The sequence below is a fragment of the Pinus tabuliformis genome, chromosome 2_1 (genome assembly GCF_031772625.1).
Source record: "Pinus tabuliformis cultivar Carrire ecotype Pingquan chromosome 2_1, CPIR1, whole genome shotgun sequence".
In the NCBI taxonomy this organism is placed as follows: Eukaryota; Viridiplantae; Streptophyta; class Pinopsida; order Pinales; family Pinaceae; genus Pinus; species Pinus tabuliformis.
This window is the reverse complement of record NC_142299.1, coordinates 483,753,836-483,776,134: the sequence shown is the minus strand read 5'-3', so window position 1 is coordinate 483,776,134 and position 22,299 is coordinate 483,753,836. Positions and strand designations below refer to the sequence as shown.

Here is a 22,299-nt window from a genome sequence, read left to right as displayed (position 1 = left end):
GACACTTTTTCATTCACCTGGGTTGGGAAATCTTTTACCTCACAGTTAACCAAACCACTTTGAAAATCTTTAGCCGGGTTTCGGGAATCACTTTGAGTTATTTGTCACCAAGCCATCTGTTGTGTCGTTATGTGTTCAAGAGGTCTGCGAGCAAAACTTTCATCTGCAAAATACTTGTCATCCATTTGACCATCCCTGAGTCAGTCCTCACAGCAACATTTCTTGAACTTGAACAATGATTTCGTGTTGTGGGCTTGCCTGCAACGGGTCGCTTTCTATCGACATCGACACATTATCTAGAAAGATGACTTAGGAATCGACAGTACCTTGAAGTCTGCATGCATCAATGGCAGGTTTCTCGCCTTTGACGTTAGTTTACATCATTGACTTTCGATCAAAGGATTCCGTAAAATGTTCGACATCAAAACATCTATTCACATTTCACGGGTTGTGCTTGGTACTTTGAGAACCATTGACATTACTGGTGGTCTCTCTCACGCTTGTTAACAGTTTACATCATTGACTGGTAATCAAGTGGTTTCTACCATGTTCGACATCAAATCATTTAATCACATGGCTAGATTCGTACCAATTCGGGAAGTAGAAGTGAAGACCCTGGATCTAGTTTCTACCATCCAGGCTGCGAGGAGTTTTGTATTCATTATCTATGTAGATTAATCATAAACAGATGGTTGCGTCCATACTGTGTCTACAAAAGTCTATAAAAATGATGTATTGCAAGATCATTCCTGTATCAGAGTAGTTAGTCCATTAGTTAAAGTTTTGAATCTGAGTATGGGAATGCCTACCTCAGTGATGATATAATCTTATACATGTATTTTGTGTTGAAAATTGCAGGTTCCAACCAGGTCATCCACAAGACAATCCTTGAAATGATAAAGCGCTTCACCCTTCCTAGAATTACAAACCCTAATCTATTCCAGGCTTCGCACTTTAGGGGGCAATCTGTTACACTAAAAAATGTCACCATGACCGCTTACAGTTAGTATGGCTCAAATCAACAGTCATGCTACCCTCTTAGGCAAGTCTTATGCCTCTGCTATCCATCTCAAACTCAAAGATGAGAGAAAGTCTTGTAAAAATGTGTTTATCTCTGGGGTCGCAGGTTCTCTCAAGCCTTACCTGCGGGGACGCTCACAATGTTCACAAAAACTGCGTCTTTGGACGCTCTGTATGTCAAGGGACAGGTGCGTCCTTTTGTAAAAGGCAAAATGCGCAAGTTTCATCTTAAAAAAGTTACTTGTGGTTACTTCTAGAACTTTCTAGAGGTCGGTTTGATGAAATGGATGCGCCTCCAGCTGGTTCATGTATCCCTATTAAGGAGGAACTTATCCCATCAATAAGGGAGCTATCCCACCCAAAGAGGAGGATTATCCCATTGATGGTGGACCTGAATAACCTCTTTACAGCACTATAAATAAAGACCTTGGGCCAGAAGGAGGAGAGGTTGGAGCTATACATTTTCTTTGGGTAAATGCTGCAGGAATTAGGACTCCCATTTAGAACCTTGTGAGGAGAGATTGTCTTTGCTTGATTCTACTTGGAAGTGGGTGAGCTTTGTCAAAGTAGAGGAAAACCCTTGATGGACCCTGGGAGGAACTTGCACAACACCAAGGCCAGGTTGTAAGAGTTTCCTTTGTTTCGTTATTAATACAAACTGGTTTATTTTTCTCAATAGCTTGTGTTAATGAGTTATTTCATGTGTTCCTTGGTCTGCATGTTGGATATATGTTTTATTATATGAGATGCAAGTGCTTGGTAATTGTTTGATTGTTTGTGGTTGCAGGAATTGATGTGAAGGAGGAGCTCATCCGGATCGGCAAGGACGGACTACAACAACAGCGTTTTGGAATAAGGTAAGCCTAAACACTTGTAGTTTTCATGTTTTAAAAGGTGTATTTAGAGAAAGATTATTCCATTTTGTCTTGTTTGTCGCTAGAGAGTTTAGACTCCTAGGGAGGTCAGTTGTGTCCGCACAAACGACTTTTTCCGCCACGACAGTGCCGTTGTTCCAGTATCAGCTAACTGAGGTAGATCCTCTTATGCCATGTGATCTGCGGATGGCCCGCTGGAGTTGTTTGATGCCCAGGATCACTGGGGGTCAACACATGTCATACTGACCTGCATTCTTTTCATGGCTACGATGACAAAAAATAGTCATGGAGGACTTGCCATATAGTGGCATTGACTTCCGTGGAGATCCAGATATGCCCTTACCAGATGGAGAAGACTTCGATGATGAAGGTAAAAAAATAAACTTTTTAATTTTGAGATTTTTTTAATTGTTTTTGGTATATATGTGCTTATAAAATTTCTCTTGTTAATGCAGACATTGGACTGGAGTGGCCTGCTAGGATCTCCCAATAGCTAGGCGCGTCCCCCGCCCGATTGATTTTGTCGCTCCTTATCAGGAGAGGAGTGACAATGTAAGAGCCCTATCCTAGGGTCTTCTAACAGATCTATTTCTCTAGAATTTAAATGCAATAAGAGACAATAATTTACTTTCTTACAAGACTTTTAAACAATGAAAATTTTACCATTTACATTGTATCCTTATAACTTATGGTGAACATTTCATTTTAATAAATTTACATGAGTAATTTATAAAGGAATACCTGTACCACTGGTTGGTGGAGATGCCTTTGAGTTGTTGCTCCTGCTGAACGTTCCTCTTGACTAACCCAACTGGATTTACCTCCCAGCCAACTAGGAAATAATTCCTAGCCCAGGAAACCTCCATAGGTTCCCTAGCCCTCCAAGCCCAAGTCTAACCCGATATAGTGTATGTGTCCAAGATGAATGATCCAGACCAAGATAAACAATATTTCCCTCCTCTCAACAACCCAAGAAACCTCCACAGGTTCCTAAGGTCTCCAAAATCACAACAAATCCTAAAATCACAGCCAATCCGAAAACCAATAAAGACCCCCATCTCCCCTTTTCTCCCTTCCTCCTTCCCTTTTATACCCTCCCTCTCTTCTCCATCTCAACCACCTCTCATTAATGTCATTAACTTCTCATCCATCCTTACAGTCGACTTCTCTTCACCCAAGTAAATCTGTGAGTACATTTGGAAATGTGATATGAATATAAAATTGGGAAATTAATGGGAGAGGACCATGTCTTCTCCCAAGTAAATCTGAAAGTACATTTGGGAATGTGAGATGAATATGTATATTGATAATTAAATGGAGAGGACTATGTCTTCTCCCAAGTAAATGTGAGAGTACATTTGGGAATGAGATGTAATTAAATGGAGAGGACCATGTCTTCTCCCAAGTAAATGTGAGAGTACATTTGGGAATGAAATGTAATTAAATGGAGAGGACCATGTCTTCTCCCAAGTAAATGTGAGAGTACATTTGGGAATGTGAGATGTAATTAAATGGAGAGGACTATGTTTTATCACAAGTAAATGGGAGAGTATATTTGGGAATGTGAGATGAATATATATATAATTTGAAATAATGGAAGGAGATCATATCCTACCTAAGATTCAATTTGAGAGGGCAAGTTGGGAATTTTAACAAAATAGAAATAATGAATGTTATATTAGTAAATAAATTTATAGTTTCCAAAATGAAGGTATTCACCAATATTTCTCAATGTTTTTAGGTAATGTAAACATTAATAAATTTGCATGATAAGATTTAAGTGGGGGCATTACATACACCCCTCCTTAAAAAAACTTCGTCCCGAAGTTAGAATGAAAAGATACAAGGAGTTTGAAAGCATAGCAAACCAGAGAGTTATAGCAGTAAAATTTGATAAGTCAGACAATGACATTACTTCCCCTCAAGAGTCTCCAACTAATCTATATCCCCCTATCCATCTTGACCTACTTCTGTTCCCACCCTATCCATCCTTTGCTTCTTTATCAGTGGCAACGACCTGTTGTGGCCTCCAACAACCCCCCTCCTTCTTTAGTATTAGCAATAACACTAAACAAGTGGGGACCCTTAGTAAAAAATTCAAAAAATTTTATAATTTTTTTTTGTATTATACTCCTTAAAAATACATCGCACGGAGAAGAGTAAAACATTTCTTTATGAGCACAATAAAAAACTGCGAAGAAGCGACGCGAAATTCATCGCATCGCATAAATTAAGAAGCGCCCATAAATGAAGATCTTAAGAAATCTCCGATGGCCGATATGCGACATCGCATATCGCAACATCACATAAACAACACACAATAACTTAACAAATTGCAACGATCTGCGATCTGTGATCTTGCAATAAGCGCGATTCTGCGATCTTGCGATAAGCGCGATGCTGCGATCTTGCGATAAGCGCGATGCTGCGATCTTGCGATAAGCGCGATGCTGCGATCTTGCGACAAATGTGATGCTGTGATTCTGTGATAAAATGATCAGGAAACTCTGCGATGACACATCTTGATAATGCGATCCGCGATGCTGCGATGCGAGTCGTAGAAATCACCCACCGCAAATTTTCCTCGGCTCAGCGTTCAAGAAAAGCTGTCCCTAAACCAAAAATTGGGTGCGCATCTTAAAGAAAATTAATGAATGTATGCCAAAGTATTCATGAAGGACAGTTTTGTGTTTTTCGAAGAGTCAGTACACTATGGGTGTCATGATTTTTTACATTCGTAGAGCTTAGAGCTTTCGTGTCAAAATTTATTATCATTACTCTTTTCCTTTGCGTGAACTGCAGTAATAAAAAACAGGAAACAACATGAAGCAATGTGCAGGAAACATCTAAGGAAAAAGGGAAAGCGTCAATGCTCGGAGAACAGAGAAGGGATGTCCTCATAAACGGATACCGCATGCAACAGAAACGCAGATTGCATAGTATTACTGAACAGATGCTGATATCAATAGGCGATTCGACACTCAAGGTCAAAAGCTCACAAAAGCAGCATGTTTACAAAATTCTGAAGCTTATGCCTAGTAAAGGAAAAAGCGCTAAAGGCGGAAAACGCACCAGAAAGGCCCGAATCAAAGAACGGAGGCAGTTTTCGATGCGCGATTAGCGCCTAGCGCTAAGCGCGCATCGCTAAGAAAATTGTTCAGAAAGCAAAGTTCCTAATTTGCTTAGTCATCCACGAGTCCGGAAACCGAGATAGCAAAAGCAGAAGCAATTTGAGAGAAATTTGGGTTGTTACCAAGTATATACGAAGTAAATTCGCCCAGCCAGAGGATGATTCCCAAAAATATCTTCTAGTTTACTAAAAAGTGGTGCCAGCGCTTTCCATTTCTATTTGCGTAGCCCAAGCAAAAGCAGAAAACAACCAGCCGAATCTTCCCAGGCAAATGTTGCATGCTCGCAACATTAAGGAGAAAATGCAGAAATAGTTAGGAATTAGATTCAATTTTTAGAAATAAGTTTGCTTAGATAAAGGGCGGTCATTTAAACCGTATCCTAAATTTATGTAATGAAGTTATTTAGTTATCAGTATTTAAACCCTTCTCATGCATTTAGAGAAGGGTCCAGAAATTTGTCAAAAACTTGTCCTCAGAACATGCACTTTTGCACCCTCAGAGGAGGTTTTGATGAATGAATGGATAAAGGTTTATTGATGTTTGCATTTGATATCTGCTACTGATGTTGCACTTCTGTACTCTTGGTAGATATTAGAACAAGGAGAGATAAATCATTGTTGCTTGAAGCTTATGAGTAGGACCAGTCATAAATGGTACTTTTATCTCTTGACCATTTCTGCTTATATTCTTAAAGTGATATACAGTTTTTAGTTGTTTATATGTTATTGCATGAATGTTTGAGTTACCATTTGGCACTTTTGTATGGTGGAGTCATTTATTTATGTTTGATATATGAATAACTTATTATGCGATATGTTGTTCACAACTGTTTTGCCTAACTTTTTATGCAAAGTGGTTCATCTTAATTGATTTCCATTCTTATGATAGCTGAATGATCTTTATTACCAGTTATTATTTGAAATCTCTTTAGATCGCATAATAGAAGAAATACATCCTGGGTTAGCATAGATTAGATGTGCTGTTTTCATTAGATTACAATAGCATAGAATTAGATTAAAGTAGCTTAGATTAGAACTCTTAGATCAACATCATCCAACTCTGCACACACACACACCCTTAGATTGGGAAACTGGTCCCATTATCCCCAGCCAGACCAGCTATACCAAACGGATAAGGAGCTCCCAACCAAGGTCCGGACCGGGCGGGTATCCCCCTTGTTGTCGACCCGATTTTCGGGGCTTCAACATATTTGGCGTTAGAAGGAGGGCCTGAACTATGAATGGCACTTAAATCAAAATCTAAATACCATTCTGAGAGTAAATCGCCCTCATCATCTCCCCCGACTTCTCCAGTATATTTAAATCCAGAGTCAGAAGTCGCTCGAGTATCAATCGCTGCTACACGCCCTGATATTTCAGACCAATCTACCATTAAACCTCCTGGAGTTGAATCTCTGATTCAAAAACTTCAGGGATTTTCCATTTCTCCTCAGAGGTCTGATAAATCTCAAAGCAGTGTGACTTCGCAGTACAATCCTGCTCATCCCCTAACCAGGTTAAAGAGTGAAAAATTTGGCATCCAACCAACTGAGTTGCCTCTTCCCACCAGGAAAAGAGCGAGGAAATCACCACAAGAGTCTGACAGTGAGACTCTTTCGTCTACATCGCCCATTTCAACTACCTCACCGCGAAGTCAACCACCCACACCTCCATTCCAAACCATCATCCATCCGTCTACTGGGACTCCCACAACCCCTCTTCGATCATCTACGATCATAGTATCCTCATCTTCCCAGCGACAGAGATCATCTTCTGCACTTTTCTCTACTAGCAGCTCAACGATGGCCCAGTCTCCATGGAACAACCCTGGGGTAGTTTTAATGCTTGCGCGCTTGAGTCAAATACCGGCCCATCCTGAGAAATGGCTGCCCAAATTCAATCCAGAAGCAGGCAGGCTAGCAGAAGAACACATAAACAATTTCATGCTTTCTATCAATCTCAATGGAGTTACTAACGAAGATGCTGTTGTTCGGCTTTTTGCCTATACACTGCAAGGGACAACCGGGTCATGGTATTTTTCATTACCCTCCGGGTCTATCACAAGTTGGGATATCTTCCAGAATCAATTCCTTATCAAGTTTTGTGATGACAGATCAACGACAACATTAATCAATGACCTCTCCAATCTTAAGGCCCAAGCTAAAGAACCTATCAAATATTTCGATTTACAGTTCAATAAAATTCTCAACAAAATTCCCACTGCTTCCCAACCCAGCGAAGAAATACGATGTGAATGGTATATTACTGCTTTGCCATCAAACATAGCAATCTTCGTGGATAGAGCAAATAAAACAACCTTAGTTGAAAACATGACAGAGGCGATAACAGTAGAGAAACGCGTAATAACCCTGGAAAAGAGATCCGCGATAGAGGAACGCAAGTCTAAAAAAGTCACCTTCAAGGAAGACTCCAAGAAGAAACAAACAAAAGACCCTTTCGATTTGGAAGGATTGCAGAAAGTATTAAAAACCATGTCTAATGAGATGGTTGACATAAAAAAACAAGTAGCAGAAACTTCTTTAAAAAATCCCTACAGAGTTTTTAAAAGAGGTCCTTCAACGGATGCAAAACCACCCAATGCCATCTCCAATGCTGAAACTGAGGAAGAGGAAGAAGAACAAAGTGCCACTGAAAGGCAGATCGATGACGAAGAAGTTGTGGAATTACAAGGAATGTGGGATTTCATCCTCCCACAGGAAGAAGGTCAAGAAGTATTTCCGGTTAGCACACGAAGCAAAAATCAGCTTGATCCTCCCCAAACTACCCCTAAGCAGAAGAGCGCAAGCCCTACAACAAAAGATAAAGTCGCAACAAAGAAAACAACCACTAAAGCGACTCAATCTAGCCCAGTCCAAGCAGATCAAACAACTCCATCAAAAACACTGATAGTGTCGGATGAAATGGAGTACAATATTATTGATGACATGAAAAAGACTAGGGCTAATATTACACTTTATGAATTGAGCAAATTGAAGCATCAACAGAAGATAATGATGAAAGAATTACATGCCGTGCCTATTGTACCTTTTCCTGCCGCTGTACTCTCTCAAGCTTCCCATAACATGGGAAGACCTCCAACTAACACGATCAATAAGATTGATCCAAATGATATCGCCTTGATTGGAGGAAGATCAACATCTCACACTCCCCCGTTTCTTCTCACTTAGAAATTTTCAATAAAAATGTGCACAATTGTTTGGTAGATTCTGGTGCTTCATCAAATATTTTACCCAGATCAATATGTGTTAAGTTAAATGTTCAACCACAAAAATCCGCAGTGCGCATAGTTCAGCTTGATCGATCTCAAGTCGAAGTGATTGGTGAAATTAATCAAGTAACCATAAGATTGTCATCTAACCCGAAGGTATGTCAGGTTATTGAAATTCTAGTGGCTGATATCCCAGAATTCTATGGCTTAATTCTTAGCAGGGATTGGTCCAAGAAACTCCATGGATACTTTGCAACCGACTGGTCGCACATGTGGTTACCCTACAACGGTAAACCGAATCAAATAAAGGTTGAACGAGAGTTACACCAGAAATACATAGTAACGGAATTAGAGGGAGAAAATGAACCAGTATCATAGGCAATTACTCAGTAGATTCTTTTCTCAGTAATTTCAATGCTCACACATCACCTTACTTAGAAAATTCAGTTTTGTCCCAAGTCGAAATTTTTTCCCAAACTGATAGTTCAAAGTGTGTTAATTTTGTAGATGCACCTGTAAATACATCTTTGTTTTGGAAATTATATTTCGATGGCTCTAAATCTAACGAACGAGCAGGAGCAGGATGCGTTCTGATTAGTCCAGAAGGAAACAAGACCATGCTTACGTGAAGACTCGAATTCAATTGCACAAACAATACAGCAGAATATGAGGCCTTGGTGCAAGGCCTATACAAAGCAATCGGGTTAAACGTCAAGTATCTTCAAGTCTTCGGAGACTCTGAGATTATCGTCAAACAGGTACGTAACACTATACATTTCCTATCAGGTCATTTAAAACACTATCAATCTTTAGTACAAGATCTGACTGAGCATTTCATAGCATTTAATATCTCTTCAATCCCGAGACTCCAAAACGCAAGCGCAGACCTTTCGGCTAACGTAGCCTCTAGGCTTATTCCCTCCAAAGATTTTAGTCCAGATAGATTCTCAATAGAATTAATCTTTAGACCGTCCATCCCTGACAACATTACAAATTGGAGAGTATTCAATGACGATCCTAATATTGTAAATTTCCTCACTTCTGAAGGATCATACTCCAATGAAATAATTGACGAAGACCATCACGATTGACAAATACAACAAAATAGCACTGATAATGCTATACCTAAATCGGTGGTTAAGTTAGAAGACTTATACGATTTGAAAAATCGGTTCAAAAGGTCTACCAATTCAAAGCTCCACAGTCCAACTCTGAACTACGAATTAGTAAACCTAGGAACCGATGATAAACCACAAAATGTTAATCTAGGCATCGGTCTAGTCCCTGAAGAAAAACTAGCGTATATTCGTCTTTTGAGACAATATAAAAATGTTTTTGCCTGGAATTACGATGAGCTGAAGACGTACGACACTCATATCATTCAGCATACTATTCCTATGATTGACAACGAAAAACCTGTCCAACAGAAACTGAGAAAGATCCACCCCAATTTAGAAAATCAGATAAAAACTGAGCTAAATAAGTTATTAAAAGCCAGAATAATTTTCCCCGTCAGACATTCCAAATGGGTCTCCAATATGGTACCCGTTAGAAAGAAAAACAGAGATATTAGAATCTGTATTGATTTTCGGAATCTTAACAAAGCCTGTCAAAAAGACAATTTTCCTCTTCCACCTATGGAACAGATATTACAGGCAGTAGCAGGCTCAGAACTGATGTCTTTCTTGGACGGATTTTCAGGATATAATCAAGTGCTAGTGCATCCCGATGATCAGTTGAAAACCACATTCAGAACTAAATGGGGCACATATGCATATCGGAAGATGCCATTTGGTTTGATTAATGCCGACGCTACATTTCAAAGAGCCATGGACATCACATTTAAGGGTTTAGTCAATAAATCCGTAGTAATTTATTTGGATGATATAACAGTGTACTCCAAGAAGCGAAGCGACCATCTCAAAGATTTAAAACAAATCTTTCAACGATGTTTAAGGTATGGGATTTCACTTAACCCAAAGAAATCTTTTTTCGCATTAAGTGAAGGAAAACTTCTAGGATTCATAGTGTCAAAATCCGGTATTCACATTGATCCTGACAGAATCAAAGAAATCTCTGAAATATCTCTACCTCATAATAAAAAGGCCATGCAATCTTTCCTTGGTCAAATGAATTTTGTAAAGAGATTTGTCCCAGATTTTTCACGAATTGTGTCTCCTTTGCAAACAATGATTAAAAAGAATTCAAATTTCAAATGGGGTCAAGATGAACATGAAGCATTCAACCTGATCAAACAAGCTATTATTAATGCTCCGTCTTTAGCAACCCCGAATTTTTCAGAATCTTTTGTTTTATACACATTTGCCTCAGAGAAATCAGATGCTGCAATTCTAACTCAAGCAAATCAAGAAAAAGCGGAAGCTCCAATTGCGTTTTTTAGCTCAAATTTACAAGGTGCTGAACTCAATTATTCAGACGTGGAAAAACAGGCCTATGTTGTTTTCAAAGCGGTCAAATATTTCAGACCTTTCTTACTTAAAACCCATACTAAGATCATAGTACCATTTCTAGCTGTAAGAAATCTTCTAGTACAGAAGGATATGGGCGAGAAAAGAGCAAATTGGATCACTGCTTTACAGGAATACGACCTTGAGATCAAACCAACAAACATTGTAAGAGGTCAAGGCTTCTGCAAAATGTTGGCTAGAGCATCGCAAATCTCTGAAATTTCATCCGAAGAGATACAAATGTATGAGGTAAGCCTAAACGATGCAGAATCATTATATGCTGATATCATTTATTATATTAAGAATGGGTATGCTCCATCTCACCTGGATCACACTAAGAAAAGAGCTCTGAGGTTGAAAGCTAAACAATATCAGCTCATGAATGATATTCTTTTTAGAAAGAATTATGATTCTGTTTTTCTTAGATGTCTTGAAAAAACTGAAGCTGAAAAAGTTTTGCAGGAACTCCACGATGGACCAGTAGGCAGACACTATGCTGGAGATGCTACTGCACATAAAATTTTACGTGCAGGATATTACTGGCCTACGATGTTCAAAGATTCACACAGTTACGTGAGGAAATGTCAAGTCTGCCAAACTTCTGCTGGAAGACAAAAGAAGCCGTCCCTGCCACTACAACCGGTAAACATCGAGCAACCATTCAGTCAGTGGGGCTTGGACATAATAGGTGAGATCGTTCCTCACTCTTCTAAGCAGCATAGATACATCCTCACAGCAATAGATTATTTTACTAAATGGGTAGAAGCAGTTCCTCTCAAGACGGCTAATTCTGAAAATGTTATCGAATTCATAGATCAATTTATAATCACTAGGTTTGGATTGCCAACGGCTTTAATGTTTGATAATGCATCATACTTTTCTGGAAATGCAATGACTGAGTTTGCACTTAAAAGGGGGTTCAAACTAAAATATTCGGCCAATTACTATCCGCAAGGTAATGGGTTAGCTGAGTTAACAAATAAAAACCTAATCAGGATTATTAAAAGAACAGTTGACCAGAACCAAAAGAATTGGCATAAAGCTTTGGTAAATGCTTTATGGGCAGAGAGAATAACAAAACAAGCTTCGATCGGCACTTCCCCCTTTAATTTAGTTTATGGGAAAGAAGTGGTTCTTCCAACTCACTTAGTCATTCCCTCTTTGTCTTTAATACAATACATTGATGAAGTACCTACTTCCTCCATACAACTAAGACAAATGGAAATAATTAAATTAGAAGAGAAATGAGAACAAGCTAAGCAAACCCATTCTCATCATCAAGCGCTAATAAAATCCTCTTTTGATTCAAACATAATGACCAGAATTTTTTTTCAGATGGGAGATTTAGTTTTAAAATGGGATAAAGCTCATGAAGAAAAGGGCAAACATACAAAATTTCAAAAGATGTGGCTTGGTCCTTTTCAGATTGTTGAAGTCATAGGTCCATCAACGTTTGTCTTACAGGATTTAGCAGGTAGAAGGGATTCTTTGCCTATTAATGGACAAATACTTAAAATATATTTTCCATAGAAGATTATTCTTCTATTTTGTAGAATAGTTTTGCTTTTTCTTTTCTTTTTCATAATAAAACCAGTTGTAAATGGTTACTACCGGTATTCACGAAAAGACACCAATTCTCTTTCAGATTTTGAGCTTTTCGCTTGTATAAATAGAAATTTTTTGAAAATCTGACCTTTATTATTGACAGATACAGTTAAAAACTTTAGCCTAGATATGATACTAGTTTCAACTTCAAAAAATTTGATGAAAGCAACCTTTAGCGAAGAAATTGTTTTATATCAGCATAATGAAAGGTATCAATAACAAAATAAAGATTCTCTGTAAAACTGCTGTTTTCAAACTCTATTATTGTCGTCCAGAGCTTTCTTAAGGAAAACAATGATTTCCTCCCTGTTAAAGAAAATCGCAGCATTCAGAGGGACAATCCAAGAAACACTATATCTCAAAGAATAAGAGGTCTCATCATGAGCCAGCTTATCATGATCACAGATATTATAACTTTGCTGACTTTGCCAAACACTGTCCATCAAAATAGGGCAATGACTCAAGATTGTTGAAATCAAAAGACAAGGGGTCTCATCACGAGCCAGCTTGTTCAGCAAAAGTGTAAATCAAGTGAATGACTGTGTCATAATTTGGCCACCAAACCAAGACATTGTTCTTTAAGAATAAAAAAAGGAAAAAGTGTCAAAGTGGATTTTTCTTTGAAGGTTGTAGATAACCTTAAGCAGGATAAAGGATCATTGCTGGGTAACAGGTAACCCTGTCGAGGCTATGGACGCCTGCTGGCAGCAGAGGCTCTACGTACGACAGACGAGCATATTTTATAGGTAGCACACAGAGAAGACTTTATTTTATCTTTACAAGACCAAGTAATGGCTGATATAAATACAAGGACAAGCCTGAGGAAGCAAACAATTAGAATAGAAAGAGGTTGAAACAAAATATCATTGATAGAATAAGGCATAATGTACTCTATCTGTCCATAACAAAGTTTAGATTTATGAAAATTTTTCCGTTTTGGAAGTTCAAAAAATTCAATAGAAAAGCAGAGATAACTGGTTCTTCCAAGTGAATCGCCATTGTTGTGGCCTCCAACAACCCCCCTCCTTCTTTAGTATTAGCAATAACACTAAACAAGTGGGGACCCTTAGTAAAAAATTCAAAAAAATTTATAATTTTTTTTTGTATTATACTCCTTAAAAATACATCGCACGGAGAAGAGTAAAACATTTCTTTATGAGCACAATAAAAAACTGCGAAGAAGCGATGCGAAATTCATTGCATCGCATACATTAAGAAGCGCCCATAAATGAAGATCTTAAGAAATCTCTGATGGCCGATATGCGACATCGCATATCGCAACATCGCATAAACAACACACAATAACTTAACAAATTGCAACTATCTGCGATCTGCGATCTTGCGATAAGTGCGATTCTGCGATCTTGTGACAAACGCGATGCTACAATTCTGTGATAAACTGATCAAGAAACTCTGCGATGACACATCTTGATAATGCGATCCACGATGCTGCGATGCGAGTCGTAGAAATCACCCACCGCAAATTTTCCTCGGCTCAGCATTCAAGAAAAGCTGTCCCTAAACCAAAAATTGGGCGTGCGTCTTAAAGAAAATTAATGAATGTACGCCAAAGTATTCATGAAGGACAATTTTGTGTTTTTCGAAGAGTCAGTACACTATGGGTGTCGTGATTTTATACATTCGTAGAGCTTAGAGCTTTCGTGTCAAAATTTATTATCATTACTCTTTTCCTTTGCGTGAACTGCAGGAATAAAAAACAGGAAACAACATGAAGCAATGTGCAGGAAATATCTAAGGCAAAAGGGAAAGCGTCAATGCTCAGAGAACAGAGAAGGAATGTCCTCATAAACGGATACCGCATGCAACAGAAACACAGATTGCAGAGTATTACTGAACAGATGCTGATATCAATAGGCGATTCGACACTCAAGGTCAAAAGCTCACAAAAGCAGCATGTTTACAAAATTCTGAAGCTTATGCCCAGTAAAGGAAAAAGCGCTAAAGGCGGAAAACGCACCAGAAAGGCCCGGATCAAAGAACGGAGGCAGTTTTCGATGCGCGATTAGCGCCTAGCGCTAATCGCGCATCGCTAAGAAAATTGTTCAGAAAGCAAAGTCCCTAATTTTCTTAGTCATCCACGAGTCTGGAAACCGAGATAGCAAAAGCAGAAGCAATTTGAGAGAAATTTGGGTTGTTACCAAGTATATACGCAGTAAATTCGCCCAGCCAGAGGATGATTCCCAAAAATATCTTCTAGTTTACTAAAAAGTGGTGCCAACGCTTGCCATTTCTATTTGCGTAGCCCAAGCAAAAGCAGAAAACAACCAGCCGACTCTTCCCAGGAAAATGTTGCATGCTCGCAACATTAAGGAGCAAATGCAGAAATAGTTAGGAAAGATTCAATTTTTAGAAATAATTTTGCTTAGATAAAGGGCGGTCATTTAAACCGTATCCTAAATTTATGTAATGAAGTTATTTAGTTAGCAGTATTTAAACCCTTCTCATGCATTTAGAGAAGGGTCCAGAAATTTGTCAAAAACTTGTCCTCAGAACATGCACTTTTGCACCCTCAGAGGAGGTTTTGATGAATGAATGGATCAAGGTTTATTGATGTTTGCATTTGATATCTGCTACTGATGTTGCACTTCTGTACTCTTGGTAGATATTAGAACAAGGAGAGATAAATCATTGTTGCTTGAAGCTTATGAGTAGGACCAGTCATAAATGGTACTTTTATCTCTTGACCATTTCTGCTTATATTCTTAAAGTGATATACAGTTTTTAGTTGTTTATATGTTATTGCATGAATGTTTGAGTTACCATTTGGCACTTTTGTACGGTGGAGTCATTTATTTATGTTTGATATATGAATAACTTATTATGCGATATGTTGTTCACAACTGTTTTGCCTAACTTTTTATGCAAAGTGGTTCATCTTAATTGATTTCCATTCTTATGATAGCTGAATGATCTTTATTACCAGTTATTATTTGAAATCTCTTTATATCGCATAATAGAAGAAATACATCCCGGGTTAGCATAGATTAGATGTGTTGTTTTCATTAGATTACAATAGCATAGAATTAGATTAAAGTAGCTTAGATTAGAACTCTTAGATCAGCATCATCCAACTCTGCACACACACACACACCCTTAGATTGGGAAACTGGTCCCATTATCCCCAGTCGGACCCGCTATACCAAACGGATAAGGAGCTGCCAACCAAGGTCCGGACCGGGCGAGTATCCCCCTTGTTGTCGACCCGATTTTTGGGGCTTCAACATGACCATACTAACCACTGATAAAACCGGCATGGTGGAAGCCTCAACTATATAGACCTAACTTCCCCAGTAGGTAACTGGCAATCGTCATCACACGTCTAGGGGAGCGTGTCCACCACTGCCCTCCCACGATTCCAGGTTTCAGAGGATACACGGTGGGAAATGCCTCCACCCCTCCTTCACAACTAGGGTCAATGCCCTAACACGGACCACACTACAGAGCTGGTTGGACTTGTCATCGAATAATCCAGTCAGGTAGTCTTGCCACCTGTCATTTGCATTTTACTCATGTCATAAGAGTACATATCAAGTAGATACCAGATGTAATAGAAAAATGTGCATTATACCTTCTCCATGAGATGTCTCGACCTTTCCTCGATGGAAGAGTAGCTCTCGGCTATCATATAGTTCTTCCCCCTCCCTGTGGGTTAGCTCTCATTCATGCATTTATATAACAACAAGACGTATAATCATCACATTATTAAGTCTAGTATCCACGTGTCAATTTTGTAGTTCATATTGGAAACAAATCATAATTTCATTACGTTACTTATTAGATAAATCATATCCACTTAAGCCATACATGAAGCAACTATAGCTCTGATAAGTCATGCACTAGATAAATCATCACCAAGTACGTCATACATTAGGTCATACATCAAACATTTTCATCATCAAAATCAAACCTAAGTAGTTTCACGTGTCCAACCAAATGCATCAATATTACATAATGTTCATAAATAATAACATGGAACTACAAAATAGAGCCTTAGTATGGGTAGCTATCTAAGTCAAAATGGGCATCACAGATGCTCATGTGACAACCTTGTGAAACCCCTTGATAACAATTAGAGTTGAAACAGATTCGACTGTCCACCATGGAAAATAGCATTTGAACCCGGATATGCTATAAGGTGGTACCAAAACCGAAATATTGGCAAGCAACGGATTAGTGCACTATCAATTCCACTAGAAGGCGCTAGTATAAGTTTCAAGCATATAATTTCTTTAATACCTTAGTGAATATAAAAGTCCCACTCTTCCAAGTTGCTGGTTTTTCATCTTCCAAACCAATTAGTTAACTTAAAAATAAAAGACTCCAAACTTCAAAAACTGTTTCCAACATGATTTTCATACTTATTGAGAGAAATGTCCTCTAAATGTCAAAGGTTCAAATTTATTATATATTTAATCATTGTTTACTAGTACTAAAACAATTTCATGATATATATTGCAGCTCACAATATGACCAGACAAATGAGAAATAAATAAACGAATGGAATAATTGCCTTTGCCTTGCTGCTATTAGTATTTCCCTTCTAAATGGCACTACATTTTTAAAGATGCCTACTCCTTTCACAAGTGGCCAGTGACCACAAAAGTTGCGAAGAAAGTTGAGGGTCCTTTTATCCAAAACTAGAGACATTTTATTTTTTTTTTTCATGGAATTTTTATTCAACACTAGAATAAGGGTAAAAGTGTATTCTAATATTTTCATTGGTATTTCATTGACTAAATAAGATCCCATTCTAAAATCCCAATTTCTCTACGAATTGATCTTCTCATTTAATTTAAGATCATTAAAAACAATTATCACAGTAAGCCGTACACATGTCCATGGTATTTAATCTATGTTTTCACTAGAATATTCCACCACCCATAGAATAATCATTAACGTGACATATAGGGTATTTCAACACATCCTAATCTGAATTCCCATGCTTCATAGTTGTTTACTTCTTAAACTCGAGATTTGTTATTATGACTTCCTCTATGAAGAATGACAAATATACTATCTGAAAGATAATCCTACTATCCGAATGGAAAATCTACTTTATTTTTAATAAGAATAATGATAATCTACTATCAACAGAATTAAAAGCCACCCTCGTATGTAAAATAGAACTGACTACATTCTTTAGATTGGGACACATTTTGGGCATAAATTACTGGCTCCATTGTAAAGCTATATATGGATGCTAATGGTCCTTGCTGTGCACGTTGAGGAAAAGGGGTCAGATCAGGTGAAAGTTTGGGAAAATTTTTGATAGATAACTCTGCAACCTATTACCTAAGCTAAAGGAAGTCTATGTTATGCATTGCAACATTGACCTTGGGGCATGCTTCTCGAAACAATTTAAAAAAAAAAGAATCCTATGAAGAATGTGGTCACATCTTGCACTTGACATGTGGAACGTAAGGCATGATTGTACAATCCATCATATAGGAATCACACCACTAGGGCTAGGTATGAAACCTACACAAGGAATCTCTTGTACACAAGTATATTCTTCATTGTATTTTCATCATGTTGTATCCCCTGGATGAGGCTTGAGATTACCTAATGGAACTCTTACCTGACTTCACATTTTGTTGCCAACCATGATGAAAGCAAAGCTTTCCATATAGGCTAGTTAAAACATTGCATGGCATTGCCATAGACCTAAACAAAGTTCGGCAAGAAGAAAATGCATGTTTTCCAAACTGACAATGTAAGCTTTTAAGAATCATCCCAAAAGCCTAAAAATGTTAACGGGGTCTTCAATTGGCTTCAGTCAAGACAGTGAGGGTCATTAAACAAAATAGGTAGGTTATTCCAAATGATCCATGGTTCAAGGGAAATGCCTTGACTTATGCAAGAACGGAAACAATGGCTAAAACTGGACCTTATGATGAGTAGGTAATACATATCCACAAGATGGCAAAATTGTTGTGGACTTAAATTACCATTGGATGATAATGAAATCAAGTATTTCTAAACAATTTTTCTATTTCAAAACTTATGTAGTGTGTTTCACACCTCCACTTCTATCACAGCCTTACAAATTCTCAACATAGATTAAACACAACTTTACAAATTCTCAACATAAATTAAACAGCTCATAAATTAAATGACACATCAATATTTTAATAGCTATCAACATATATTAAGATGTATTAGACATTTAATTTATATAACTTTACTACTTTTTAATAACCTCTAAAATCAACTCATACATAAAACCTAATGCCACCATACTTATTATTTCTTAAATTATATATAAAATCAAACACTGCCATACTTATATAAATATGAATAAATGAAAGCAATATAACCTTACACTAAAAAAAATAATTTAAATCCTAAATCAAACCTTGTCCCAAATACTTATATAAATATGAATAAATGAAAGCAATATAACCTTACAATAAAAAATGATTTAAATCCTAAATCAATCCTTGTCCCAAATACTTTAGTGAAAGATTCCTTTCTTAGTCTCATTGCCATGACTTTCACTTTCAGATGAGCTTGCCCTTCTGTTAGAATGCCTTGAAAAGTGAACTCTCTTTGGTTCCAAGGTGCTAGAAGGGTATCCACAACCAAGAAACACAGTCAACACCAATGCCCTATTGGATTGGTTTTCTCCCCAGATGGTTTTCATGCTTGGTGTCACCATTTCTGATTCATTTGCCTTAGCGTTTGAGCTTGCCAAACGTTTTGGGTTTGTTGGGTCTTTTAGTTTTCAATGAGTTAACTGATTCCTGTTCCTGGGTAGTGAGATTTTAGGAAATTCAGTAGGTGGGAACTAAATGTTCCCCATAATGGATATATAGAATGGAATAATTCAACTTCTGCTCTTCGTGGCAGGCCTCACAATTTTTAGTATGGCATGCATATATTTTGCATGTATCTTTTGAGAAAAAAAAATAGTACCAACAGTTCTTTCATTATTTCATATTTGTTTCACTTCTTGAAGCATGCCCACTTCTTGGTCTGATCATATGCTTTTATTTCCCCTGCACAACCTTTGAGTTTAACCAGTATGATTAGGATTAGACCATTTTCTCAATCTATATTTGGCACTTTTCTGCCATTCTGAACATTTTTAAATGGACAGTATAAAACACAGACTTTGGACTCTATGGTACAGATGCCATTAAGCACAAGATAAAGTTATTAAGATTGGTCTTTAAAATTTAAGGCCCAATCTCTATGAAAGGTTCTCTTGAAGTGGAGAGGAGGATTCTCCACATGAAAGCAAATGATCCAAAATCAAATTGCAGCAGAACCCAATGTGACTATGTATAAGTGGTCCTCTCAGTGAATCCTCTAAAGCTCCAAGCTAGGTAAATTACACAACCTAACACTAATGGAAGTAGGAAGACCTGTAACTTACCCATGAAAATGTAGCCTTCTTTGGAATTATATCAGTTAAAGGTTGAAAATTTTGGAAGAGACCAAATCTTCTTCTTCTTCTTTTTTTCTCCTATTTTTTTAATTTGATCTGGTAAAACTTAGTGCGCTCGTCTAATTTCATGTTTATTAGGTAACCTGAACATGTAGCTTGAAAGGTCCACAACAGTTGCTCAGAAAATTTTGGCCTTCTCTATAGAGGTGTCAATAGGTGTCAATTTCGCAGGATGGTTAAAAGCCGCAGGAATCTAGTTATTTTTTTTCAAAAATTTGATACTTGAATTATGTTTTTGATGGTAGAAATAGATTCAGCACCATAATAAAACCTGGTGTGGCACCCAAAATCTTGCCGCTTAACTGCCTTTAACCAAGATTACCAAAATTTTCCAAAAATTCCTGCTAGATCTTTGCCCAAATTTCCATTGTTTTCCAAGCAAAATTAACTTATCAGCTTGCAAATATGCTCTCCACAATATCAGAAATCTGTGGCACTCATCACTGGATAACGTGGAACTGAGCAGAGATTGTTCTCAAATTTTTTTCTTTTTTCTTTTTATTCCAATGGAGAATTTGCTATCAACTAGCTGACGCACCCCTGGATTATGGTTTCGATATTTACTCCAAATTCCTTGGTTTGGAATATGACCAACTCTATTCTTTATTCATTGGACAGTACTGTTTATTGCTTTTCAAATTCCTTTAGGGAAATGCTGTTCAAATTATTGCATGCGGTATTGAAAATGTTGGAACAACTCCCTGGTGGAATATTTGAACATAGCACATAAATTGTAATAACGATAATCAAGAATAAGCTATTCAGATAAGCTTTTAGAATCTAACCAAAGTGGATGCAAGCATTTGGTTCAATTCCTTGTTAAGTTTCAAGTCTAATTCTAGTATGTTTTATATAAACATTTGTTGGAATTGTATAAAAATTTGTTAGAATTATAAGTTTGAGTTGTTAGTGTATATCATTCAAATACAAATTAGACTAAACTGTAAAAATCACAATTTTATAAAAAAAATTGTAACCTGAACCATTAAACTATGCAACTATGCCATCTCTCATAAAATATTTATGGTTCTGTTATGTTTCAACTGATTTTCTATTAATTATGTTAAATTACATGTAATTATATATGTAGCATTACCATCTTTATTTAATTTCACACGTTGGGTCCTCTTACAAGCTAAGGTGGGAAAGATCTCTTTGTGCAAATGAGTGGGTGATGATAATAACTAAAATAAATGAAAGAAGTGGGACAGGCTTCTTTGTGAAAATGAGTAAGTGATGTTAATAAATAAAATAAGCCAAAATATCATGTTAAACAAAGTTGGGTGGGTCATTTTTCTCCTTCCTTGACTCTGTTTTGCAGAGACAAAAACTTTACTATTGTTTTTCAGGCATGTTGGATCAAATATCGACATAAAATAAGATTGTTGTGGTTTTTACAATGAAAAATTGCAGACGAGAAAACCATTTGTTGATTTCCATGACCTCAGTGCTACACTCTTAAAAGTCCCAAAATTCATAGATTTATACATAGAAAGTCATGCTTTCATAAAGATGAATGTACAAAAACTGGAACAGATACAAACCAACCTCATTTGTTATCCGTTAGCAGACATACATCATGGCATCTTGATCTATCATAGAATGGCTCTAGTATATAGAGCAACTGGACATTCCTAAATAGTGATCCATTAAGGAGTGAAAGGATTACCTGCTACCATCATGTACTGGAAAAATCTACTAGTATTGGACCAAGTCATGACCAACTATTCTGCACTTCTCACATATCCAATGGATATAATGAGATACATGTTAGTATATACCAAATATCAAAGCTAATTCTAGACAACCATATATTTCTTGTTTCTATGTAGATAATTCCCATTGGAATCGTTTAAATGTATAGGATTCTCAGGTCAATGCTTCCTTCACAATCTTCAAAAAGTCTCTGAACTCAGTTTTCACTTGTGTATGTGTGTTCCGATGTCATGTGTGATGTTTCAGAACTCTCATAGTTGTGTTGATTGCTTGAAACAATATGCATGAAGTATTGTACTCCATTCTCATATCCTTTGAGGTCAACACTCTTGGTGTGTAATCACCATGACCCACTTTTCAACAAACTGCAGATTACACAATGCATTAAGAAACCATGGTAGTTCCTCTCTGAGTGTCTGTAGATGGACATTCCAAATCAGATCTGAATGTGGATGACATGTTATACTGGTCATTTCTCTAGATGGTCTCACTGTTTTTTTGGATTCTTTTAAGTTGAAAGGTGCTCATAAGTTGGATTTTTATGCAATGGGACTATGGCCTTCAACGGTAACCTATAGTTGAGGAAATTACAGAATTGCATGCTTCCCAGAATAGTATAGAAGAGGACCCTGGTCCTCCTAAAGACAATGAGGTTGTGATTGAAGAAAAGATCTGTAGTCTTATGATGGAAGATGAAGAAAATAGCCCAGAATTGAAAGGTGAGCAAAGTCGTGAGTCTGAAAATGATCAAGAAGCCATTATAAATCAAGAAATGGGCACATCCG

At 37.3% G+C, this 22,299-nt stretch overlaps 1 pseudogene; it reads left to right on the top strand.

Moving 5' to 3' along the window:
* The window catches only part of LOC149201014 (ubinuclein-1-like), a 90,751-nt pseudogene that overhangs the window by 22,440 nt on the left and 46,012 nt on the right, over positions 1-22,299 (top strand).